The sequence below is a fragment of the Macaca nemestrina genome, chromosome 14 (assembly GCF_043159975.1).
Source record: "Macaca nemestrina isolate mMacNem1 chromosome 14, mMacNem.hap1, whole genome shotgun sequence".
Classification (NCBI taxonomy): domain Eukaryota; kingdom Metazoa; phylum Chordata; class Mammalia; order Primates; family Cercopithecidae; genus Macaca; species Macaca nemestrina.
Genome location: NC_092138.1, coordinates 65,600,702 through 65,627,135, shown reverse-complemented (window position 1 = coordinate 65,627,135; position 26,434 = coordinate 65,600,702). Strand labels below are relative to the sequence as shown.

The window sequence follows — 26,434 nt, the reverse complement described above, 5'->3', positions numbered from 1 at the left end:
AATGGCTTATACAAATGTGTGTGTGTGTGTGTGTGTGTGTTTAAAGACAGGATCTTGCTCTGTCACCCAGACTAGATTGTAGTGGCATAATGATAGCTCACTGCAGCTTTCAACTCCTGGGCTCAACGGATCCTCCTGCCTCAGTCTCCCAAGTAGCCAGGACTACAGACACAGACTACCACACCCAGCAAACTTTTAAATTCTTTGTAGAGACAGGGTCTTTTTTTTTTTTTTTTGAGACGGAGTCTCGCTCTGCCGCCCAGGCTGGAGTGCAGTGGCCGGATCTCAGCTCACTGCAAGCTCCGCCTCCCGGGTTCACGCCATTCTCCTGTCTCAGCCTCCCGAGTAGCTGGGACTACAGGCGCCTGCCACCTCGCCCGGCTAAGTTTTTTTTTTTGTATTTTTAGTAGAGACGGGGTTTCACTGTGTTAGCCAGGATGGTCTCGATCTCCTGACCTCGTGATCCACCCGTCTCGGCCTCCCAAAGTGCTGGGATTACAGGCTTGAGCCACCGTGCCCGGCCCGAGACAGTGTCTTGTTATGCTGCCCAGGCTGATCTCCAACTCCTGGGCTCAAGTGATGCGCCTGGCTTGGCCTTTCAAAGTGCTGAGATTACAGGTGTGAGTCCCTGTACCTGGCCTTATAAAAACTTTCCAATTAGATGATATTATTCCTGCAATTATTGCCAACACAGTTTACTCCTAGCTATATCACTAATGCATACTTTCTATTTGCCTTCTTCAATGAAAATTTATTTTTATTTTTTATTAGCACACTTAAATTGAAATTCAAGGTCAGACTTTCTGAGCTTCTAGCTAGAACTTGTAAGTTTTTTTCCTCGTGTCATCAATAAAGTCTGCTTAGAAATGGTTGTTTCTAGTTATGAAAGTAATAGTTGCTCTACTCATCTCTCCATCCATTTTTTTTGCATGACTGCCTTTAAAAATGTGGCCTGTAGCCGGGCACGGTGGCTCACGCCTGTAATCCCAGCATTTTGGGAGGCTGAGGCAGGTGGATCACAAGGTTAAGATATCGAGACCATCCTGGCCAACACGGTGAAACCCTGTCTCTACTAAAAACACAAAAATTAGCCGGGCATGGTGGCACATGCCTGTAATCTCACCCACTCGGGAGGCTGAGGCAGGAGAGGTGGAGGTTGCAGTGAGCCGAGATCACACCACTGCGCTCCAGCCTGGCAACAGAGTGGGACTCCAACTCAAAAAAAAAAAAAAATTATGGCCTGAAATGATCATTTCATTCATTTGCCTAATGTTTGGTGGTTTCTGTGGCCACACAAACTCTGAAATACTCTATGTGGCCTTTAAGTTATCTTCCAAGTTACTCTCCCACTTAATAATTCAATTATCTTTTCCAGTATTCCTCAATAAAACCTTTCTCCTGTCAGGCTGGTCTCCCCTGTATGCTATTCTCACGCCCATTTTATTGTCTTCAATCACATCATGTTCTCTCTTCCAGGAAAATACTCTTTTAACATGTGAAACTGATAGGGTTTCACGGCACACTGAATGTGAAAGAGAAAGGAGGTGGAGAGGCCAAGAATGCCTCCTAAGTTCCAGTAGGTGATAATACTATTCACTGAGAATTAGGACGGAAGAGAAAGCCCAGGTTTATGAGGAAGAAGAAAGCTCAATTTTGGACAAGCAGATTTGAAGTGTTTGTAGAACACATCCAAATAAAGATATCCTATAAGCAGTTGAATATTTGAGTTTGGACTGAAAAGACTGGGACAGAAATTCACATCTAGGAATCATTTTAAATGATTGTGAAACCATGCAAGTGGCTGAAGTCATGCTGGATATATACTACAATGAGATATAAGGAAGACTATATAGAATTCTAAAAAATACTTTTATTTAGGAGTTTGAGAAAGTATAAGAGCCAGAGAAGTTGGAAGTAGGCAGGAAATCAGGTGTTTTGCAAGCCCAGGATGTAAAATGTCTCCAGAATAAGGCAGTGACCAACAGTGTGAAAAAGAAGGGGTTAAGAGAAGAGAAGCCAGAGGGCAGAGAAGACTAGGTACATGGGCAGTTGGAAAAAGAGGGAAAGTGGCCAGGAAAGCACCACTAAATATTTAACATAAGGTGCAAGAGCCTGGCACAATGGCTCACACCTCAAACTCCAGCACTTCAGTAGGTTGAGGCAGGAGGATTGCTTGAGGCCAGGAGTTCAAGATCAGCCTGGGCAACATAGCAAGACCCTAGCTCTAAAAAAATTACAAAAATTAGCTGGGCATGGTGACACATGCCTGTAGTCCCAGTTACTCAGGAGGCTGAGAGGAGAGGATTGCTTGAACCTGGGAAGTTGAGGCTGCATTGAGCCATGATCCTGCCACTGTACTCCAGCCTGGGTGAAAGAGCGAGACCCTGTCACAAAACAAAACAAAAAATGTACCATAGACCGAAGTACCTGTGTTTCTGCAGAATTTTACACCCCATTAAATTTAGTGATATCTAACAGCCATTCAGTTGTCTAAGATTTAGACAGCTACTATATGAAAAATACCATTAAAGAGTTCCAAATTGGCTGGGCGCGGTGGCTCACACCTGTAGTCCCAGCACTTTGGGAGGCTGAGGCGGGTGGATCATGAGGTCAGGAGTTCAAGACCAGCCTGGCCAAGATGGTGAGACGCTGTCTCTACCAAAACTACAAAAATTAGCCTGGTGCAGTGGCAGGTGCCTGTAATCCCAGCTACTTGGGAGGCTGAGGCAGGAGAATCACTTAAACCTGAGCTGAAATTGCGCCACTGCACTCCAGCCTGGGTGACAGAGTGAGACTCTGTCTCAAAAAAAAAAAAAAAAAAGAGCTCCAAATTGGCCAAGAGTGACAGTAGAACACAGTCAGGGGCAGAAAAATCTGGTGAAACAGGTAGGGTAAGAAATGTAGCTGGTGCTTTGGGCTAAGAGTAAGCAGTGTATTTAAAAATACGTAAGGTTTATGAAATGTGGCCAGGCACAGTGGCTTATGCCTGTAATTCCAGCACTCTGGGAGGCTGAGGTGGGTGGATCACCTGAGGTCAGGAGTTCGAGACCAGCCTGGCCAACATGTTGAAACCCCATCTCTACTAAAAATACAAAAATTAGGCAGGTGTGGTGGCAGGCACCTGTAGTCCCAGCTATTCGGGAGGCTACGGCAGGAGAATTGCTTGAACCCAGGAGGCAGAGGTTGCAGTGAGCTGAGATTGCACCATTGCACTCTGCCTAAGCTACAGAGCGAGATGCTGCCTCAAAAAAAAAAAAAAAAAAAAAAATTTATGGAGTGCATTATGTCTAGGACAAATCTGTGTCTTCAATGTGTCTTCAATATCTTCCTCCAGATCCTCAATCTCATGGAAATGTCCTGTAGGTGCTACAAATTCAACATATCCAAAATTAAAGCTCATTATCTTCTCACCTACTCCAGCCCATCTCCAAATCTGCTTCTCTAAGTGCAGTGGTGCAGTCTTGGCTCACTGCAACCTCCACCTCCTGGGTTCAAGTGATTCTCCTGTATCAGCCTCCTGAGTAGCTGGGACTACAGGTGCACGCCACCATGCCCAGCTTTTTTTTTTTTTTGTATTTTTACTAGACGAGGTTTCACCACATTGGCCAGGCTGTCTTGAACTCCTGACCTCAGGTGATCTACCCACCTCAGCCTCCCAAAGTGCTGGGATTACAGACACAAGCCACTGGGTCCAGCCCCTTCTCCACATTCTTATGATTCCATCCTCTCATTCTCTATTTCCATTATTACACTTTAGTTGAGGTCCTGAAATATTATTCCTAACTGGTTTCCCTTCTTCTAGTCCTTCCTCCTCTTCCCAGGCCATCTTCTGTAGTTCTTTTTTTTTTTTTTGAGATGGAGTCTTTGCTCTGTCACCCAGGCTGGGGTGCAGTGGCGCGAACTCGGCTCACTACAAGCTCCGCCTCCTGGGTTTACGCCATTCTCCAACCTCAGCCTCCCGAGTAGCTGGGACTACAGGCGCCCGCCACCTCGCCCGGCTAGTTTTTTTTTTTGTACTTTTAGTAGAGACGGGGTTTCACCGTGTTAGCCAGGATGGTCTCGATCTCCTGACCTTGTGATCCGCCCGTCTCGGCCTCCCAAAGTGCTGGGATTACAGGCGTGAGCCACCGCGCCCGGCCCTTCTGTAGTTCTAATTAAGCAAATCCGATCATGCCATTTCCCTGATTAAAAACTCTCCCAATTGCCGGGCGTGGTGGCTCATGCCTGTAATCCCAGCACTTTGGGAGGCCGAGACGGGCGGATCACGAGGTCAGGAGATTGAGACCATCCTGGCTAACATGGTGAAACCCCGTTTCTGCTAAAAATACAAAAAAATTAGCTGGGCGCGGTGGCAAGCGCCTGTAGTCCCAGCTACTCGGGAGGCAGAGGCAGGAGAATGGCATGAACTCGGGAAGCGGAGCTTGCAGTGAGCCAAGATCGTGCCACTGCACTCCAGCCTGGACGACAAAGCGAGACTCCGTCTCAAAAAAAAAAAAAAAGAAAAAAAAAAAACCTCTCCCAATTATAGTGAGGGAAAGTCTAACCTCTTTAGTACAACATCATGCAAGGCCCTTGCTGACCTGACCTTGCTCACATCTTGTCTGCATCTCCCAGTTACTTTCTGCCTCCACACATCTATCTGATAAGACCGCCAAATTTCCCACCTTGTTTTTAAATTCATCATGCTGTTTTATGCTTGACTTATTATAAAGATTGAGCAAGAGTGTTGTGTTACTAAGATCATGAGCCTAGATGGTGGAGGATGACTGGTGCAGGCAGTTCAGCACAAGCAACTTGGCCTAGCCAGAGAGAAAAGAACAAGGATGGCTAGGAATCTCTGGTAGAAGATGTGATCCTCCTTTGACTGAATGTTTATTGACTGTGTTTCTTACATAAGGTATGATTCAAGGAACTATCAGGGAGACAAGCATACCAAATAGGGCTAACTTCAAGGAATTTATGATCTGATTTTAAAAACGTAGGTCATGTATAATGAGGTGACTAATACGACTGATTTTTCTTGGGTTCCTTATAATACATCAGATATCTAATATTACAGTCACAAATATATACATTCAAAGATACCAGGTAATTCATCATAAGTATAACTAATAATAAGTGTGAAGCCAGGCATGGTGGCTCACGCCTGTAATCCCAGCACTTTGGGAGGCTGAGGCAGGCGGACCACCTGAGGTCAGGAGTTCAAGACCAGCCTAGCCAACATGGTGAAACCCTGTCTCTAGTAAAAATACAAAAATTAGCCAGGTGTGGTGGCAGGTGCCTGTAGTCCCAGCTACTTGGGAGGTTGAGGCAGGAGAATCCCTTGAACCCAGGAGGTGGAGGTTGCAGTGAGCTGAGATCGTGCCACTGCATTCCAGCCTGGGCAACAGAGTGAGACTCATCTCAAAACAGAACAAAACAAAAAATTTGAGATAAGTTAAGACAAGTGCTCCAGGAGTTCAGAGAAAGAACAGATTATTTTGGGATAGGGTGTTCAGATTAGGTTTCACAATAGAGATAGCATTTGAAACCTGATTGGGTGTAAGTAGCAGACAAGGAAGAGCCTTCTAACTTTAAGGAATGATACAAAGGTAGAGAAAGAACTGTTTGCGGCAGATGGATCCAGGAGGGGAATAATGTTGGTAAGATCAGCAAAAGGTCAGGACCCTTAAATTGTGGAGGACCTTAAATGACAAACTTGTTCCCCCTAGGCATACTTTATCTAGCAGGGAATAGGGAGCCACTGAAGTTTTTCTTAAAGAATTAACTACATGAAAGTAGTCTTTTAAGAAGATTTAATCAGGCAATAATGTGCAAGATAGATGAGAGGAGCAAGGGAATGCAGGCAGGAAGGGCAAGAAGAAATAGAGTAATCCAGGTCTTTGTTAATTCCACTTGTTTATTTTATTATTAAAAGATGGGGTCTTACAATGTTGCCCAGGCTGGACTCAAACTCCTGGGCTCAAGAAATCCTCCTGTCTCAGCCTCCCAAGTAGCTGGGATTACAGGCATGCACTATTGCACCTAGGTTAATGCCTGATTTTCTTGATTCTAAAACACTATTGATATAATAGTTTTTATAATAAAAACTCTACCTTAAATGTTTACATCGATTATAAATATTGATTTTAGGTATGTAAAATCACTTAAAAAAGCATCTCAGAATTAAGGAAATAAGATGATCAGACCTGGACTAAGGCCAGGTGCAGTCGCTTATGTCTGTAATCCCAACACTTCGGAAGGCAGAGGTAGGAGGATAACTTGAGGCCAGGAGTTCGAGACCAACCTGGGCAACAAAGCGAGACCCTGTCTCTACAAAAGTTTTGATAAATTAGCTAGGCATGGTGGCATGTGCTTTAAGTCCCAACTACTTGGGAGGCTGGGGTCACAGGGTCACTTGAGCCCAGGAGTTTGAGGCTGCAGTGCGCCACAACCATACCACTGCACTACAAGCTGGGCTACAGAGCAAGACCCTATCTCTAAGAAAACCCAACAACCAGCCGGGCACTGTGGCTCACGCCTGTAATCCCAGCACTTTGGGAGGCTGAGGTGGGTGGATCACCTGAGGTCAGGAGTTCACGAGACCAGCCTGGCCAATATGGTGAAACCCCGTCTCTACTAAAAATACAAAAATTAGCCAGGCGTGGTGGTGGGCGCCTGAAATCCCAGATACTCGGGAGGCTGAGGCAGGAGAATTGCTTGAACCTGGAAAGCAGAGGTTGCAGTGAGCTGAGATCACACCACTGTACTCCAGCCTGGCTGACAGAGCGAGACGCCACCTCAAAAAAAAAAAAAAAAAAAGAAAGAAAGAAAAAAGAAAACCCAACAACCTAAACTGAGACAACATTTTGAATTATTTGAAAGACTGCAAGACTGAATGTTAGAAGTCAGAGAGAGCGAAGGTTAAAACATGACTCCGTGATTCTGAGTCTGAATGAAAGTGTGAAGTTAGTACCATTAAAAGAAATAGCAAAGTCAACAGGATAAAATGAATGAACTTTTATATATTGCGTTTGAAGTGAGGAACTATCTAGTAGGCAGTTGAACATATGGGCCTCAAGCTGGGAAGAAAGGCCAGGCTGGAGTTTGTATCCCAGGAATTACCTACATGGAAGTGATAATGGAAGGTTTGAGAGTGAGTCAATTTCTGAAAGAATGAGTACACAGAGGGGCAGGGGAAGGAGCTAATCATAAGAGCATGTTCATGTGTAGGGGCAAGAGGAGGAGTAGGGACAAGAAAACAAATAATTTGAAAGGTAGAATTAGATTCATTCCAGAGTAGGGACATGAAAAACATGAGGACAAAGAGGTTGAGGCCTTACGTTCATGCTTAGGATTTTTTTTTTTTTTTTTAAGATGGAGTCTTGCTCTGTTGCCCAGGCTGGAGTGCAATGGCAAGAACTCGGCTCACTGCAACCTCCACCTTCCAGGTTCAAGTGATTCTCCTGCCTCAGCCCCTGAAGTAGCTGGGACTACAGGCGTGCGCCACCATGCCCAGGTAATTTTTGCATTTTTAGTAGAGATGGTGTTTCACCATATTGGTCAGGCGGATCTTGAACTCCTGACCTCATGATCCGCCTGACTCGTCCTCCCAAAGTGCTGGGATTACAGGCGTGAGCCACCATGCCTGGCCACGTGCTTAAGCTTTATAGATATCAATTATGTATATTTAGAGACGTCTTGAACACTCATGCAGATGTTAAGAACCCCACTTGAGTGCTCCACGGGAATGTCCTTATAGGACCCCTGTTTCATCCTTAGCCGCATGCTGACCCCCAAATGTGGTCTATTCTTTTTTTGTTGTTGTTGTTGAGACAGAGTCTTGCTCTGTCGCCCAGGTTGGAGTGCAGTGGCACAATCTCGGCTCACTGCAATCTCTGCCTCCCAGGTTCAAGCGATTCTCCTGTCTGAGCCTCCGAAGTAGCTGGGATTATAGGCACACAGCACCACACCCAGCTAATTTTTATATTTTTAGTAGAGATAGGGTTTCGCCATATTGGCCAGGCTGGTCTTGAACTCCTGACCTCAGGTGATCCGCCCACTTCGGCCTCCCAAAGTGCTAGGATTAATAGGTATGAACCACCACGCTCGGCTTCCCACATAACTTTTAATGAGAAGTTTAGAGCATAATTGTGTTGATCCAACTTTTTATAAGAGAGTCAAAGTTAAAGGCAAACTAGTTTTTAACACATTTCCAGTTCTTCTGGAATAGCTGTGCCAATTAAACTTTCTGAATTTCTATTAGACAGGGATGACTGAGCATTCTCTGACTCATCTCATTTCCCAAGCAGCCAGATAAGAAATAATTTATTGGTTTACAATACGATACTTTTTTTTTTTTTTTTTTTTTTTTTTTTTTTTTTTTGAGACGGAGTCTCGCTCTGTTGCCCAGGCTGGAGTGCAGTGATGTGATCATGACTCACTGCAGCCTTGACCTCCCAGGCTCAGGCGATCCTCCCATCTCAGCTTCTTGGGTAGCTGGGACTACAAGCAAGCACCACCATGCTCAGCTAATTTTTTTTTTTTTTTGTAGAGATAGGGTCTTGCCATGTTGCCCAGGCTGGTCTCAAACTCCTAGACTCAAAGGATCACAAAAGTGTTGGGAATACAGGCGTGAGCCACTGCACCCAGCCTGGTTTACAGTATGATACTTTCAATTAGCAATAATCGCACCTCAGATAAACCTCATTGACTATGATACTGCCACTGCACAAAGCTACAGTATGATACTTTCATAGCCCATAAAGAAAAAATAAAAATAAAAAAAATATATATATATAGTAGAGATTGGGTTTCACCATGTTGCCCATGCTGGTTTTGAACTCCTGGGCTCAAGTGATCCACCCAACTCAGTCTCCCAAAGTGCTAGGATTATAGGTATGAACCACCACACCCGGCTTCCCACATAACTTTTAATGAGAAGTTTAGAGCATAATTGTGTTGATGTAACTTTTTATAAGAGAGTCACTCTCACTGCAACCTCCGCCTCCTGCATTCAAGCGATTCTTGTGCCTCAGCCTCTTGAGTAGCTAGGATTACAGGCACCTGCCACCCACGCCTGATTACTTTTTGTATTTTGGTAGAGACGGGATTTCACCATGTTGAGACGGGGTTTCACCATGTTGGCCAGGCTGGTCTCAAACTCCTGACCTCAAATGATCCACCTGCCTCGGCCTCCCAAAATATTGGGATTACAGGCATGAGCCACTGCACCCAGCCGAAAAATGTATTTTAAAATCCCAAGAAAAGGCAATATTTCACAAAAACAGAGTCATTATGTTAATTCGTACCTTTCTTCTATGATTGGAAAAAGTAGCATAGGGATGGCTCACCACCATAGGTGCTCTAAAAATCTGACTGGTTGTCATGATAAACTCATTGGTAATTGGGGCTACAAATAGTGATTAAGTATCTTAATCAGTACATTTGTAAGTGTATCTTTCAATGTCATGCTCTTGCAAAGCTTAAGCTGATACAGTTTAGGATATTGCTGAATTATTTTCAGCCAATATAATCTTTTTTTTTTTTGAGACTGAGTCTCATTCTGTTGCCCAGTCTGCAGTGCAGTGGTGCAATCTCAGCTCACTGCAAACTCTGCCTCACAGGTTCAAGCAATTCTCCTGCCTCAGCCTCCCGAGTAGCTGAGATTACAAGTGCATGCCTGGTTAATTTTTGTATTTTTAGTAGAGACAAGATTTCACCATGTTGGCCAGCCTGGTCTTGAACTCCTGACCTCAGGTGATCCACCTGCCTCGGCCTCCCAAAGTGCTGGGATTACAGGCATGAGCCACTGCTGCTGGCCTCAGCCAATATAATCTTAATCCTTACATGCTTTTCCTAGGAGAAAATAATTGCTTTCCACATGTAGCGTAGCCTCATAAGGCTACTCTGAAACAGGAGCAATTTTCGTTTTTCTGGGGAGGCTATAAACAATCTGGCGTATGCAGTGATATTTGGCTTGTAAGGTGTGTTTTACCTCTGTATACTCTAGAGTAGGGGGTCCCCAACCCCTGGGCCATGGACTGGTACTGGTCAGTGTCCTGTTAAGAACTGGGCCGCAGGCCAGGCCGGGTGCAGTGGCTCATGCCTGTAATCCCAACACTTTGGGAGGCTGAGGTGGGTGGATCACTTGAGGTCAGGAGTTCTCGATCAGTCTGGCAAACATGGTGAAACCCCATCTCTACTAAAAACACAAAAATTAGCCAGACCACATGCCTGTAATCCCAGCTACTCAGGAGGCTGAGGCAGGAGAATCACTTGAACTTGGGAGGCAGAGGTTACAGTGAGCTGAGATTGCGCCACTGCACTCCAGGCTGGGTGACAAAGTGAGACTCCATCTCAAAAAAAAAAAAAAAAAAAGAATTGGGCCACATAACAGGAGGTGAGTGGCAGGCAAGCAAGAATTACCGCCTAGGTTCCTCCTCCTGTCAGATCAGCGGTGGCATCAGATTCTCATAGAAACACGAATCCTATCGTGAACTACGCATGGTAGGGACCTAGGTTGCGTGCTCCTTTTGAGAATTTAATGCCTGATGATCTGAGGTGAACAGTTTCATCCTGAAACCATCCCCATCCCGCTTCTCAAGGAAAAATTGTCTTCCAGGAAACCAGTCCCTGGTGCCAAAAAGATTGGGGACTGCTGCCCTACAGACTTTGGTAATTAAAACTGTTGTGGCTGAGATACGGTATGGGGTGAGATACTTCCCAGCTAGGGAAAGATATTTACTAAACAGGAATATCTAGCTTAATATGGTGATGAATTGCTCAGTTAATCCACCTCTTGTTGATTTCTTCATGATATTGGCTTAGGGCAGAGATGGCAAATACACGGCAACATTCTTGACTCCTTCCGTCTCCCTAGAAATCAACATGGCAGACATCACAGTATATACTCTTTTCCAGTAAACTCTTAGCCTCAGAGTCATTTTTGACACAGTTCTCCAGGCAGCCACCATCCACTAGTTGGAAGTGGGGATCAAAATAAGGTTGGGGATTTTCCTTGGCTCACAGTTTTACTGTTCATAACTTCTGAAAGCAAGGAACAGGGCATCTTTTTTCAAAAGAGGATTTAGGCCGGGCATGGTGGCTCACGCCTGTAATCCTAGCATTTTGCTAGGCCGAGGCAGGCAGATTGCCTGAGCTCAGGAGTTGGAGACCAGCCTGGGAAAAATGGCGAAACCCTGTCTCCATGAAAAATAATTTTAAAAAAATTAGCCGGGCATCGTGGTGCCTGCCTGTAGTCCCAATTACTTGGGAGGCTGAGGCACAAGAATTACTCGAACCTGGGAGGTGGAAGTTGCAGGGAGCCCAGATAGCACCACTGCACTCCAGCCTGGGCGACAGAGTGAGACTCTGTCTCCAAAAAAAACCACAATTAAACAAATAAATACATAAAAAGAGGATTTAAGGATACATGTAGATTAAAATCAGAAGGTTGTTCAGGATTCAAGTTGAGTCAGGGCCTGGATTCTCTCCCCATGGCCTCCCTGTACTACCTTTCACAGCATATCTGCGACTATGTTTTGTTTTGTTTTGTTTTGAGACGAAGTCTCGCTCTGTCGCCCAGGATGGAGTGCAGTGGCGCCATCTCAGCTCACTGCAAGCCCCGCCTCCCGGGTTCACGCCATTCTCCTGTCTCAGCCTCCCGAGTAGCTGGGACTACAGGCGCCTGCCACCTCGCCCGGCTAGTTTTTTTTTTTTTTTTTTTTTTTTTTGAGACCGAGTCTCGCTGTGTCACCCAGGCTGGAGTGCAGTGGCCGGATCTCGGCTCACTGCAAGCTCCGCCTCCCGGGTTTACGCCATTCTCCTGTCTCAGCCTCCGAGTAGCTGGGAGTACAGGCGCCTGCCACCACGCCCGGCTAGTTTTTTGTATTTTTAGTAGAGACGGGGTTTCACCATGTTAGCCAGGATGGTCTCGATCTCCTGACTTCGTGATCCACCCGCCTCGGCCTCCCAAAGTACTGGGATTACAGGCTTGAGCCACCGCGCCCGGCCAGGTTTTTGTATTTTTTAGTAGAGACGGGGTTTCACCGTGTTAGCCAGGATGGTCTTGATCTCCTGACCTCGTGATCCGCCCGTCTCGGCCTCCCAAAGTGCTGGGATTACAGGCTTGAGCCACCGCGCCCGGCGACTATGTTTTTAAGGTGCCCCATTTTCCTTTCATTTCCAACTGGCCAATCCTCTCTGTATTCCCCAGTCCAAATGCTTGGGAGAGCTACTTTAACATGCACATTAGCTAATTACCATTGTCACTGTTAGCTAGCCACAGGCTTGGTGCCAGGTTTTTTCATGGGTAATGAATAGGCAGCTCTTGAGGAGGCAGCCCATGGGCACAGGTGATGTTTTCTTTCTTTAATTTAGTGACGGTTTTTACTTTATGAAAATTCGAAATTCAACTATGCTGCTTAGGTATTTATTAACACTTCAATAAAAACCTTAAGAAAAATTTGTGCCAAATAATGTTCTTTTCTTTTTTGAAAGCCTCACTAAACTAATACATCAGGAGAATGCCATAGAGATTAGACCTTGATTTTAAAGATGTCTTTTAAAATATCTTAAGACCTTGATGTGAGCCATTCAGAGAGACGTGGGCTGGATAATATAAGAGTTACGTGAACTCTTAACTAATGGAACAACTTAGCCAAAAAGTGATGACTGTAGGCCAGGTGCGGTGGCTCACACCTGTAATCCGGGTCCTGGCCAAGGCGGGCAGATCATTTGAGATCAGGAGTTTGAGACCATCCTGGCCAACATGGTGAAACCCCTTCTCTACTAAAAATACAAAAAGTAGCCAGGCGTGGTGACACATGTCTGTAATCCCAGCTACTTGGGAGGCTAAGGCAGGAGAACTGCTTGAACCTGGGAGGCAGAGGTGGCAGTGAGCCGAGATCGTGCCATTGCACTCCAGCCTGGGCAACAGAGTGAGACACTATCTCAAAAAAAAAAAAAAAAAAAAAAAGTGATGACTGAGATGAACCTTGAGACCTTGAGATAGGTTTCTGTCATAAAGTGCAATGCTCTAGTTAGTATAGAGGAAATACTGGGTAGTAGTAGCTAAGCAAGTGGGATCAAGGGCGGGGCTCTTCTGTTTAACAGCTGTGCAACCTCAGGCAACTTCGCCTTCTGTATTTTGGTCTTTTTATCTGTAAAGTAGGGGGTATATACAGAATTTACATCTTAATGTTGTTATGAGCACTTATGATTATAGATACAATGTTTAGAATAGTTTAGGCTATTTTAATTTAGAAATGTTTAAGCTATGAAATACATGGGTAGAATTTACAGAGAGGCAGAGTACTTTAAAAGAATTAAATCACCAAATAAAATAAGACAAGTCTATGACAAGAAATGTTCCCAAAGCGGCCAGATGAGCATCTGTCAGGGTGCTGTAGGAAGGTCTCCCCCTCTGATGAAAAGGTTAGATTAGAGGATCTCTTAAAGCCTAGAAATCATTGATAGCCTAATTATGCCCTGAATGCTTGAAGTTATATTTATGGTTAGGGAGTAATCTCTAGAAAAATCTGATTTTATTATACTACAAAGCCATAAGTAATTTTTTTGCAAACTTGTAGAGTTCTCAGACTAAAGTCAAATAAAACCAAATCATACAAACCAAACTTAACTAGTGACCATTTTTGGTATGTCAATTCACAATGTTAAACAGTAAAGTAATAGAAATCCAGAAACATAATATAATTTACCCATAGAAAAGTGATCTCAAAAAGCCAAGAGAAAATGCCTCCTAAGGGTCCTTGCTGCAATTTCATCTCAAGAAAGCAGAGAAGAAAATTCTAAAAAGATTATTCATTTAAGGTTAAATGATTACGGACATATAAAATTCTCAATGTTGGTCAAACACAAAACTTACAAGTGGCTTAGAAAGTGCATACAATTCTAGGCCGGGCGCGGTGGCTCAAGCCTGTAATCCCAGCACTTTGCGAGGCCGAGATGGGCGGATCACGAGGTCAGGAGATCGAGACCATCCTGGCTAACACGGTGAAACCCCGTCTCTACTAAAAAATACAAAAAACTAGCCGGGCGCGGTGGCGGGCGCCTGTAGTCCCAGCTACTCAGGAGGCTGAGGCAGGAGAATGGCGTGAACCCGGGAGTCGGAGCTTGCAGTGAGCTGAGATCCGGCCACTGCACTCCAGCCTGGGCGGCAGAGCGAGACTCCGTCTCAAAAAAAAAAAAAAAAAAGAAAGTGCATACAATTCTCAAAATATTGCCTGCTGTTAAAAGCATTTATATTTATAATTACATTTTTCTAGCTATATTAAGCATTGTTTTTAAAGCACATTACAGTAAAATACACATAAAAAGTACATATATATTACGTATATAATTTGAGTTTTTACAAACTAAACACACCTATGTAATCAGCACTCAGATTTTTTTTTTTTTTTTTTTTGAGACGGAGTCTCGCTCTGTCGCCCAGGCTGGAGTGCAGTGGCGCGATCTCGGCTCACTGCAAGCTCCGCCTCCCGGGTTCATGCCATTCTCCTGCCTCAGCCTCCTAAGTAGCTGGGACTACAGGCGCCCGCCACCGTGCCCGGCTAATTTTTTGTATTTTTAGTAGAGACGGGGTTTCACCGTGGTCTTGATCTCCTGACCTTGTGATCCGCCCGCCTCGGCCTCCCAAAGTGCTGGGTTTACAGGCGTGAGCCACCGCGCCCGGCCAGCACTCAGATTTTAAAGACTGAACATTAAGCATTGTTTTTGAAGTTAATTTTTCTTATCTTTCAAGAAGAAAAAAATTAATGTTCTATTCTGCATATCTGGAGGTACAGTATGTAACTTTAAAAGCAACATACCCATCTTGCCTTCAAGTGATTTTCAATACCTCTTGTGGTAGCCAGAATAAATAGCTCCCCAAAGATATCCACATCTTTTTTTTTTTTTTTCGAGACAGTGTCTCACTCTGTCACCCAGGCTGGAGTGCAGTGGCGTGATCTGCAACCTCTGCCTCCTGGGTTCCAGCTATTCTCCCGCCTCAGCCTCCCAAGTAGCTGGGACTACAGGTGTGCGCCACCATGGCCGGCTAATTTTGTATTTTTAGTACAGATGGGGTGTCACCACGTTGGCCAGGCTGGTCTTGATCTCCTGACCTCGTGATCTGCCCACCTTGGCTTCCCAAAGTGCTGGGATTATAGGCATGAGCCACCGTGCCCCGCCTGGATATCCACATCTTAATCCCTGAACCTGTGACTATGTTTCCTTATTTGGCAAGAGGGACTTTGCAGATGTGACCAAGACTCTGAGATGGGAAAATTATCCTGGATTATTGAGTGGACCCAATGTAATCACTGGGATCTTTTTAAGTGAGAGAGGGAGGCAGCAGAGTCAGAGATGATGTGGCAAGGGAGGTAGAGGTCAGAGGTGCCATGTGCCAAGGAATGTGGGCAGCCTCTAGAATCTGGAAGAGGTAAGGAAATGGATTCTCCCTGGCAGCCTCCAGTAGGAAGGCAACCCTACTGACACCTTGATTTTGGTCCCTTGAAACCCATTTGGACTCTGAACATCCAAAACTGTAGAATAATAAATTGGTGTTGTTTTGAAGATCCTAATTTTGTGGTAATTTGTTACAGCATATATGAAACTAATAAACCATTTATAGTCTGGTGAGTCTGTGTTCAGATTCATAAAATCTCACTGCACATTTAATAGCTTCATGTGGCTCACACGCATCTCAATCATAGCATGCCCTGAATTAAAACTTTACTTCTTTCTTCCCCAACCAGGTCACTCTCCCAGCCTTTCTCATCTTAGTACACAACCAACCACCCAATTACTAATGGTAGAAACCTGGAAGTCATTTCTTTTTTTTTTGTTTGCTTTTTAAGAGACAAGGTCTCCATCCGGCACCCAGGCTGGAGTGCAGTGGTGTGACTGAGCTCACTGCTGCCTCAAACTCCTGAGAGCAAGCGATCCTCCCACCTCTGCCTTCCACAGTGCTGGGACTGCAGGTGTGAGCCACCACACCTGGCCCGGAGGTCATTCTTGAGTCTTTTTCCCTGTCATCCCCTTATATCTAACCTATAATTAAGTCTCATCAATTTTACTTCCAAAATAAACATCATATCCATCCACTTCAGTTGAGTTTCACTGCTACCAATCTATTTTCCACACAGCAGCCAATGGGATTTAAAAAAGAAATGTGGGCTGGGAGTGGTGGCTCATGCCTGTAATCCCAGCACTTTGGGAGGCTGAGGTGGGTGGATCACCTGAGGTCGGGAGTTTGAGACCAGCCTGGCCAACATGGTGAAACCCTGTCTCTACTAAAAATACAAAAATTAGCCGGGCATGGTGGCGTGGGCCTGTAGTCCCAGCTACTCGGGAGGCTAAGGCAGGAGAATTGCTTGAACCTGGAAGGTGGAGGTTTCAGTGAGCTGAGATAGTGCCACTGTACTCCAGCCTGGGCGACAGAGTGGGACCCTGTCTCAAAACAAACAAACAAACATCTGATAGCACTTCCTTGTAAAAATCCCTTAATGTCTTTTCTTTTGTGGCTAATGTGACCTTTTCGTGGCTCCAAGCTAGCTGCAGGAGAACAAAGAGTTCATAAGTATTTACAAATTAGAGCTTAATTATTAATTGAAATGCATCACAAACTGCAAAAGTTTGATGAGATTTGAAATTTGCTATACAGCAAGAAATCTCAGTAAGCTGTTAGACTTAGTTTCACCTGTGGTACATTTTTAATGCTTGTAAAAAAAAAAAAAAAGATGTTAATATTTTGTATCATCAACTTCAAAGTTTCTTGTCAATGGTGACTTAGGAATCTGTTGCCCAGGCTTGTTTCAAACTCCTGGCCTCAAACTATCCTCTCACCTTGGCTTCCTAAAATGCTGGGAGTGACTCAGAAATTTGAAAGGGTCATTAAAAAGTCTTGAAGCTTGATTCGGTGACATGGGCCTGTAGTCCCAGCTACTCAGAAGGCTGAAGCCAGAAAAGATGGCTTGAGGACAGGAGCTCGAGCCCAGCCTTGACAACATAGTGAGACCCTTGTCTCAAAAACAACAACCCAAAGTCTTATTTATCTTCACGAGCTGCGCAAGCCCTTTACCACTGCCACGTTTCTCCCTGGATGTCCCTAGGCCTCGGGACTGGCTGGGGGTTGCCTGTAGTGGAGGCCGCCGCTGAACTGATTATAAAGATCAGGAAGGCCCTGCCATGCCTTGGTCATCAATTCACACTCCACCAGTGTCTTCTAGCAGTCACGACAAGGTTTAACGTTAGGGACAGCTGTGGGGTGGCCGCGCTACACGAGAGTATTGTTTCGGTCCTGGTCTATGAAATAACTGAAGGAACGAGAAGCGCAAGAAATCCCTCCTTGGGTGCAAGACCAAACAACTACCCCGCGGGAAGACTCGGGCTTCAGTGCGTGTGTCGCCAGCGGAGGAGGACGCTTCGGGGCAGGAGCACAGGCTGCCCGGACAGCCCCGCAGCAGCTCCAGCGCGTAAGATACAACGAAAGACGCTCCGCTCTGGTCTGCACCCAGCCGGCCTCAAAACACCGCCGGAAAGGGTGGGGGACGGGAACGGGGGCAGCCAATCACGGGAGCCCTCTCGGGCGGTGTCAGGGCGCGCTCGCGGATTCGGCGCTCCAGGTGGGCGTGGCTGGGCAAGCCGGGAGTGGGGACAAGGTCGAGCGACGAGTCATCTACCCGCGCGCCCGAGCGCGGAAACCGAGGGGCGGGCTCGCGCTCTGCCTGCTTCGTGGCGCTTGGTTCGGCTGTCGCCCGAGGAGCGCGGTGGCGGCGTGGGAGGGAGCTTCTGACTGCGTCTGGTGAGAGCCGCGCGGCGGCGGGGGACTCCAGGAGACCATCCTGCCCACCCCCAGGGCCGCCTCCTCCAGCCTCCTGCCCCAGGCCTCCCCTCCCCGGCCACTTTCCACCCCATCGCGCCCGGAGGCCCACACTGGACCCGGGTCTCGCCCAATGTCCTGCAGGCCTGCACCATAGGGCCGCTCTTTGGCCCAATTCAGGGCTCAGCCATGTGGCTCGGGGTGGGCCCCGATGATCAGGGGAGGGGATGTAGAGGGAGGCCCAGGTTGACTTGTCCCCTGGGACAGTGCTGTCCAGCCAGGGGGGATGCTGAGTGTCCCGTGAGGAGCGGGGCGGGGCGAGAGAGGGTGGAGAGCTGCCTGGCAGGCAAGCTGTCCTGGCGTGAAAAGGATGGGCTAAAAAGTCTCCTCCCTGCTCTGAATCTACCTTCTGAGTCAGGGCTTCCTTGTATATTTGAGAAGTGTTAATTCTCCGCCTTCCCCCCAAATTTTATTTATTTATTTATTTGTTTGTTTGTTTGTTTATTTATTTTTGAGACGGAGTCTCGCTGTGTTGCCCAGGCTGGAGTGCAGTGGCGCAATTTCGGCTCACTGCAAGCTCCGCCTCCCGGATTCACGCCATTCTCCTGTCTCAGCTTCCCGAGTAGCTGGGACTACAGGCGCCCGCTACCACGCCCGGCGAATTTTTTGTATTTTTAGTAGAGGCGGGGTTTCACCATGTTGGCCAGGATGGTCTTAAACTGACATCAAGTGATCTGCCCATCTCAGCTTCCCAAAGTGCTGGGGTTACAAAGGAGTCAGCCACCGCGCCCAGCCAATGATGAACTATTAAACAGTGATTTGGGGCAAGTAAATTATTTTCTCTGTGCCTCCTGTCTGTAGAATGGGGCTAATAGGAGGGCTGTGAGGATGAAATGAGTTAATACGTGTAAAGAAAGCTATTAGCACAATGTTTGGCACTTCAGAAGCACTCAGCAAATGTTTACTGTTGTTTCCTCTGTTCAGTGACTGCTTGAACCAAGTGTTCATTATTTTCAGTTGATTGCCTTAAAAATACTCTCTTCACAAAGAACTCTTTCCACGGTTGAGTGGGACATTATTTTTCTGGAAAGTGTTAACACCCTTTTGCCAGCATTTATAATGGACAGTCTTGAGTTGAGAGAATGCAGAAAACAGCCTTTAAGAATTGGGTTTCTACGGGGTGCGGTGGCTCACGCCTGTAATCCCAGCACTTTGGGAGGCCAACGCAGGTGGATCACCTGAGGTCAGGAGTTCAAGACCAGCCTGGCCAACATGGTAAAAACCTCATCTCTACTAAAAATACAAAAATTAGCTGGACATGGTGGCGGGCGCCTGTGATCCCAGCTACTCAGGAGGCTGAGACAGGAGAATGGCTTGAACCCAGGCAGCAAAGGTTGCAGTGAGCTGAGATTGCACCACTGCATTCTAGCCTGGGCGACAGAGTGAGACTCAGTCTCAAAAGAAAAAACAAAAAAAAAGAATTAAGTTACGGTGGCTCATGCCTGTAATCCCAGCACTTTGGGAGGCCAGGCAGCAGATCACCTGAGGTCAGAAGATCGAGACTAGCCTGGCGAACGTGATGAAACCCCGCCTATACTAAAAATACGAAAAAATTAGCTGGGCATGGTGTCACATGCCTGTAATCCCAGCTACTTGGGAGGCTGAGGCAGGAGAATTGCTTGAACCTGGGAAGCGGAGGTTGCAGTGAGCTGAGATTGTGTCACTGCACTCCAGCCTGGGCAACAGAATGAGACCCTGTCTCAAAAACATAAAACAAAAAAACAAGAATTGGGTTTTTCAGCGATTGCCAGTGAGTTCAAGATGAAGGCAAACTTGTCTGAAAACTATCATCTATCTGTCTATCATCTGTCATCCATCCATCTGTCACCTATTATTTGTTTTTCTGTCTTTCTTTTGGTGGCTCAGGTACAATTATAGAATTGAAGAGTGAAATGGATGCAAGTATTCAGTCCCGCCTTCTGACTTTCTGAGCTCTGGGCTGGACAATGCACCTACTTCATAATGTTCATTTAAAAGATTGCTTGTTTTTATTTTTTATTTAAATTTAAATTTTTTTTAAGATAGGGTCTCACTCTGTCACCCAGGCTGGAGTACAGTGGTCCTTTTCCAATTTGTACTATAGTTTCTTTGAGGGAAAAAAAATTATATAGCTGGGGAACACATATGAGAAGACTTTTTGCTATTTAGCCTCTTGTGGCTTTTAATTTAAATTTTTAATTTTTGTGAGGCAAGGCCAAGGCAGATGACTTGAGGTCAAGAGTTCGAGAACAGCCTGGCCAACATGGTGAAACCCCATCTCTACTAAAAAAATACAAAAATTAGCCAGGCATGGTGGTGTGCACCTGTAATCCCAGCTACTTGGGAGGCTGAGGCAGGAGAATTGATTGAACCTGGAAGGTAGAGGTTACAGTGAACTGAGATTGCGCCACTGTACTCCCCTGGGTGACAGAGTGAGACTCTGTCTCAAGAAAAAAAAAAAAATACTGTGAGGCAAAACAAATCATTCATGGTTTGTCAATTTGTATTTATTTTACAAAGAACAGTAAATGTTCCATCTGGCAGTACTAAAATGCCTAGTACTTACCAATTACTCAAAGGTTATTCTACCTAAACTGGGAGCAAGCTGGCTATATGAATAAACTGAAAAATAGAACAATGTTACCTAAGGCCAGGTTTATAGACAAGTTTGCCTTCATCTTGAACTCACTGGCGATCTGAGAAACCCAGTTCTTTTTTTTGTTTTTTTTTTGAGACGGAATCTCACTCCTGTCGCCCAGGCTGGAGTGCAGAGGCGGGATCTCCGCTCACTGCAACCTCTGCCTCCCGGGTTCAAGCGATTCTCCTGCCTCAGCCTCCTGAGTAGCTGGGATTACAGGCCTGCCACCATGCCCGGCTAAATTTTGTATTTTTAGTAGAGACAGGTGCCCGCCACCACACCCACCTAATTTTTTTGTGTTTTTAGTAGAGATGGGGTTTCACCATGTTAGCCAGGCTGGTCTTGAACTCCTGGCCTCAGGTGATCCGCCTGCCTCGGCCTCCCAAAGTGCTGGGATTACAGGCCTAAGCCATTGCGCCCAGCCGAAACCCAATTCTTGACAGCAGCTTTTTGCATTCTCTCAATTCAAGACTGTCCATTGTAAGTACTAATGAAAAGTGATTGCATCCTTACAAAAGGAAATTTACTTGCCCCAGGCTGGATTTAAATTTTAATTTTTTTTAAGATAGGGTCTTGCTCCATCTCAGGCTGGAGTGCGGTGGCACTATCATAACTCACTATAGCCTCAAACTCCTGGGCTCAAGTGATCTTCCTGTCTCAGCCTCCCAAATAGCTAGGACCGCAGGTGTGCACAACCACGCTCAGCTAATTAAAAAAAATTTGTTTGTAGAGACAGGGATCTTACTGTGTTGCCCAGGCTGGTCTTGAACTCCTGATTTCAAGGAGTCCTTGCCTCGGCCTCCCAAAGTGCCGGGATTACAGGCATGAGCCACCATGTCCAGCCAGATTTCTTGTTTTTATTTATATATATATATTTTTGAGACAGAGTCTCACTCTTTTGTCCAGGCTGGAGTGCAGTGGTGTGATCTCGGCTCACTGCAACCTCTGCCTCCTGGGTTCAAGTGATACTTGTGCCTCAGCCTCCCAAGCAGCTGGGATTACTGGCACGCGCTACCACGCCTGGCTTTTTTTTTTTTTTTTTTTTTGAAATGGAGTCTCAATCAGTCTCCCAGGCTGGAATGCAATGGCACAATCTTGGCTCACTGCAGCCTCCTCCTCCCAAGTTCAAGCAATTCTCCTGCCATAGCCTCCTGAGTGCTGGGATTACAGGTGCACGCCACCACACCCTGCTAAGTTTTGTATTTTTAGTAGAGATGGGGTTTCACCATGTTGGCCAGGCTGGTCTCCAACTCGTGACCTCAGGTGATCCGCCCATCTTGGCCTCCCAGACTGCTGGGGTTACTAAAGGCATGAGCCACTGTGCCCCGCCAAAGTTGAATGTTTTTGCTAAATTTTAGGGCTCTTATAATTCTTTGTATATTTGAAAAGTTGATGGCCAGCAATTTCCAAAACTTTGCCCTTTTAGATTTGATATTTCCAATATCTTTAAACATTCTCATTCTACCATTTAACTGAGTCATAATCAAAAGCATTTTAAAAAGTAAGATTTGTGGCTGGGTGCGGTGGCTCGTGCCTGTAATCCTAGCACTTTGGGAGGCAGAGGTGGGTAGATCACGTGAGGTCAGGAGTTTGAGACTGGCCTGGCTAACATGGTGAAACCCCATCTCTACTAAAAACACAAAAAAATTAGGTGGGTGTGGTGGCGGGCACCTGTAATCCCAGCCACTTAGGAAGCTGAGGCACAAGAATCTCTTGAACTGGGGAGGTGGAGGTTGCAGTGAGCCAAGGTCATGGCACTGCACTCCAGCCTGGGCAACAGAGGGAGACTCTATTAAAAAAAAAAAAAGTAAGATTTGGCCCAACAGTTTGTAGAATATGTTACCAATTTTGTAATATACATCGTGTATGTGTGTGTGTAGTGTATATATGTGTGTGTGTATACACATATATACATTATATATACACATATCATATATATATATTTTTTATATATATATATATATATATTTTTTTTTTTTTAGATACTCATTCTGTTGCCCAGGCTGGAGTGCAGTGGCACGATCTTGGCTCACTGCAAGCTCCACTTCATGTGTTCAAGTGATTCTCCTGCCTCAGCCTCTCAAGTAGCTGGGACTACAGGCGTGTGCCACAACACCTGGCTAATTGGTTTTTTTTTTGTATGTTTAGTAGAGATGGGGTTTCACCATGTTGGCCAGGCTGTTCTCTAATTCCTGACCTCACATGATACACCCACCTCAGCCTCCCAAAGTGTTGGGATTACAGGCGTGAGCCATATATTTATTTATATTATCATAGTTTATCCATGGAAGGACAGTTAAGAAACCAGTAACCATTTGCTTCCAGGGAAAATAACTAGCTAGCTGGGGAACACAGATGAAAAGACTTTTTGCGACTTAACCTCTTGTGACTTTTCAGTTTTAAACCATGTGAATATACTACTTAATCAAAAATTGAGTTATTTAAAATAATTTTTTAAAACCTCCCCTTAAAAAGGCATTTTACCTTAATATTATTTTTAAGATTTGATTTCTTTCCTTAAAAAAACTTTTGACTTTTTTAGGTTCTTTAGGTTTCTAGGTAACAATGTTGTATTTTTCACCGTTTATTTATATGGTCAGCTTGCTCTCAGTTTAGGTAGAATAACCTTTGAGTAACCTGGTAAATAAGCATTTTAGTACTGCCAGATGGAACATTTACTGTTCTTTGTAAGATAAATACAAACTGACAAACCATGAATGATTTGTTTTGCCTCACCCAGCAAATTAAATATTACCAACAATTTATTCAGCTCAAATTTGATCACTGGAAGGATTATATACAAGAACACTTAGGACAACCATTTCTGGAAGAATATTTTTGTCTCTTTAAAGATTAGATAGTGTGGCTGGGTGTGGTGGCTCATGCCTGTAATCCCAGCACTTTGGGAGGCCAAGGCAGGCGGATCATGAGATTAGGAGTTCGAGACCAGTCTGGCTAACATGGTGAAACCCCATGTCTACTAAAAATACAAAAAATTAGCCCAGCGTGGTGGCGCATGCCTGTAATCCCAGCTACTCAGGAGGCTGAGGCAGGAGAATTGCTTGAACCCAGGAGGCGGAGGTCGTAGTGAGCTGAGATCGAGCCACTGCACTCCAGCCTGAGTGGCAGAACGAGACTCCTTATCAAAAAAAAAAAAAAAAAAAAAAAAAAGCCAGGCGTGGTGGCCGCGGTGGCTCACGCCTGTAATCCCAGCACTTTGGGAGGCCAAGGCGGACGGATCATGAGGTTAGGAGATCGAGACCATCCTGGCTAATACGATGAAACCCTGTCTCTACTAAAAATACAAAAAATTAGCCGGCGTGGTGTTGGGCGCCTGTAGTCCCAGCTACTCGGGAGGCTGAGGCAGGAGAATGGCGTGAACCCGGGAAGCGGAGCTTGCAGTGGGCAGAGATTGTGCCACTGCACTCCAGCCTGGGCGACAGAGCAAGACTCCGTCTCAAAAAAACAAAACAAAAAAGACCATACAGTGCTTAGGTCTTCTGAATATAACTCTCTTGGTGGAATGCCCGTTTCATTATATTGTAAGTGTTTGTCATTGGGTGAAATTAGCTTTTACTGGGGATTATAAATTCAGAGTGGGCGTAATGATGGGACAGTTTGCATGGTCACAGAATTTTAAGAGAGATGAGGTACCAACAGCAGAGGGCTACTAATGGAATTTCCAGTGAATTTCAGAGTTTACCCTCATCTAAAGGATGGCACCCCTAGAATTGGAATCCTTACTGAAGTGTCTCTGGATTCCTAATTACAGATTCTAAATATTGATACACTTACTGAAACATGAACATTGAGATCAGAGTCCATGAGGTGAAATTTTATGTTGATTTAGAGAAGTTTAACATGTTCCAAGCCTGGCTCAGTGGTGTATGCCTGTAGTTCCAGCTACTTATGAGGCTGAAGGTGGGGGGATTGCTTGAGCCCAGGAGTTCTAGGCTGCAGTGAGCTATGATCTTGCTTGTGAATAGCTACTGCACTCTGGCTTGGGCAACATAGCAAGATCCCGTCTCCAAAAATGTAAAAACTTCTAAAAAATATTCCATAAAACAAATCTCTCATTCCTTGCCCCTGATTTTACTTTTTGAATGGAGGGTATAGCATGGCAGGGAGGGATGAGCGAGCAGTGGAGCTAAGCAATAGTATATCTGTGAATGGGAGGGCCATACGCTCAGAGCAAGGCAGCAACTGAGAAACATGGGGGAGGAGGACCTGAGGTTTGTGTGAAACCTTTCCAGAAAGGATGACACTTAGATTGAGTTTTGAAGGATGAGTAGAAGACCAGGCAAGGGGGAAGGGAAGTTTGAGGAAAAAGTAGGTAGCATCTATAAAGGTACAGATATATGGAGATTCACTAGTTGAACTGGAGGCAGTTTGGTATGGCTGGCACTTTGGCACAGAGTAAGTGTAATTTTAGGCAGGGAAGAGATAGTGGGAAAGGAAGATCACTTTGAAGGTTTGTAGGAAGCCGGGCACAGTGGTTCATGCCTGTAATCCCAGCACTTTTAGGAGGCTGAGGCGGGCAGATCACTTGAGGCCAGGAGTTCGAGACCAGCCTGGCCAACATGGCAAAACCCCATCTCTACTAAAAATACAAAAATTAGCTGAGCATGGTGGTGGGTGCCTATAATCCCAGCTACTCGGGAGGCTGAGGCAGGAGAATTGCTAGAATCTGGGAGGCGGAGGTAGCAGTGAGCCAAGCTCGTGCCACTGCACTCCAGCCTGGGCGACAGAGTGAGACTTTGTCTCTAAATAAATAAATAAGAAAGTTTATAGGAGGCAGGCAAACCACTTGACAGCGTTACGATCATCCAGACCTAAAATGAGGGACTGGACTAGTGGAAGTCCTTGTAAGGATGAAGAGGAGATAGATAGATTTGAAAGACATTTAGGGGGTGGAATTGACAGCATTTTGGAGATATGGGGTGAAGAACAGAAAAGACAAGGATTTCAAGGCATTTGGATGAATGAAATTGCATAACTCAGAGAACAATTGAGGAGGAACAGGTTTGGAAAAGAAAATGAGTTCAGTTTGGGACACTGACTTTAAGATGGTTATAGGACATACAGCAGGAGATATCTGATAGGCATTTGGAGTTGTCAGTTTTGTTGGCACTGGTGTGTAGGTACTAATGAGGGCTTGAAGGTCAGGTTTTTATCTTACTTATCTTTCTCCTGCCCAGCATTAATCACAATACCTTTTATTTAGGGAGTGTATAGTGTGAGAGTGAATAGACTGTGTTCCTTATGAGACGTGATCTTATGAATGTTGGGGCAGTAATTTTCCCTCTCAAGACCTGTGTTTCCCTTTCTATAAAGTGATGGGAGTTGAACTAGATCAGTGGTTCTCAACCACTGATTTTGTGACAACCTGCTATGTTGGGCTCATCTGTGAGTTATGGCAAGTAATTTTTAATAATAAAGAGCTGATATTTGCTCACCTTTTAAACAAGAGCTGATTTATCTCACTCCTTCTTAATGGCATTCCAATGTGTGTTCTTGAGTGTGAGAGGATGGGGTGGTGTTATAGTTAGTCTGCTGGAGTTTCTTTTTTTTCTTTCTTTTTTTTTTTTTTTGAGACAGAGTCTCGCTCTGTCGCCCAGGCTGGAGTGCAGTGGCATGATCTCAGCTCACCGCAAGCTCCGCCTCCCGGGTTCACGCCATTCTCCTGCCTCAACCTCCAGAGTAGCTGGGACTACAGGCGCCTGCCACCACGCCAGGCTAATTTTTTTTTTTTTGTATTTTTAGTAGAGACGGGTTTCATCGTGTTAGCCAGGATAGTCTTGATCTCCTGACCTTGTGATCCACCCGCCTCAGCCTCCCAAAGTGCTGGGATTACAGATGTGAGCCATCGCACCCAGCCTTGGAGTTTCTTAACTCTGGATATACCAATGGGAGAGTCACATAGAAGTGGAGGTGTATAAAAAGATTAAGAATCA

At 45.4% G+C, this 26,434-nt stretch overlaps 1 protein-coding gene and 1 non-coding gene across 6 annotated transcripts in view; one reads left to right on the top strand and one right to left on the bottom strand.

The window, feature by feature from the left end:
- Positions 1–26,434, top strand: part of LOC105485767 (glucosamine (UDP-N-acetyl)-2-epimerase/N-acetylmannosamine kinase) — a 62,376-nt gene that overhangs the window by 792 nt on the left and 35,150 nt on the right. Inside the window, exon 1 of one of the 5 annotated variants that reach the window (XM_071078001.1) lies at positions 7,369–7,498. The exons of 1 other annotated variant lie outside the window; for it this stretch is intronic. The gene's annotated coding sequence lies outside the window, so the exon portion shown is untranslated. Of the gene's footprint in view, positions 1–7,368; positions 7,499–17,638; positions 17,786–18,376; positions 18,628–26,284; positions 26,412–26,434 lie in introns of those variants that run through there. 3 more of the 5 variants (XM_011748239.2, XM_011748240.3, XM_011748241.2) reach the window with 3 other exon arrangements.
- LOC139358344 (U4 spliceosomal RNA) lies at positions 8,574–8,718 on the bottom strand. The gene has a single exon (XR_011613118.1). It is a non-coding gene; the product is annotated as a U4 spliceosomal RNA (small nuclear RNA).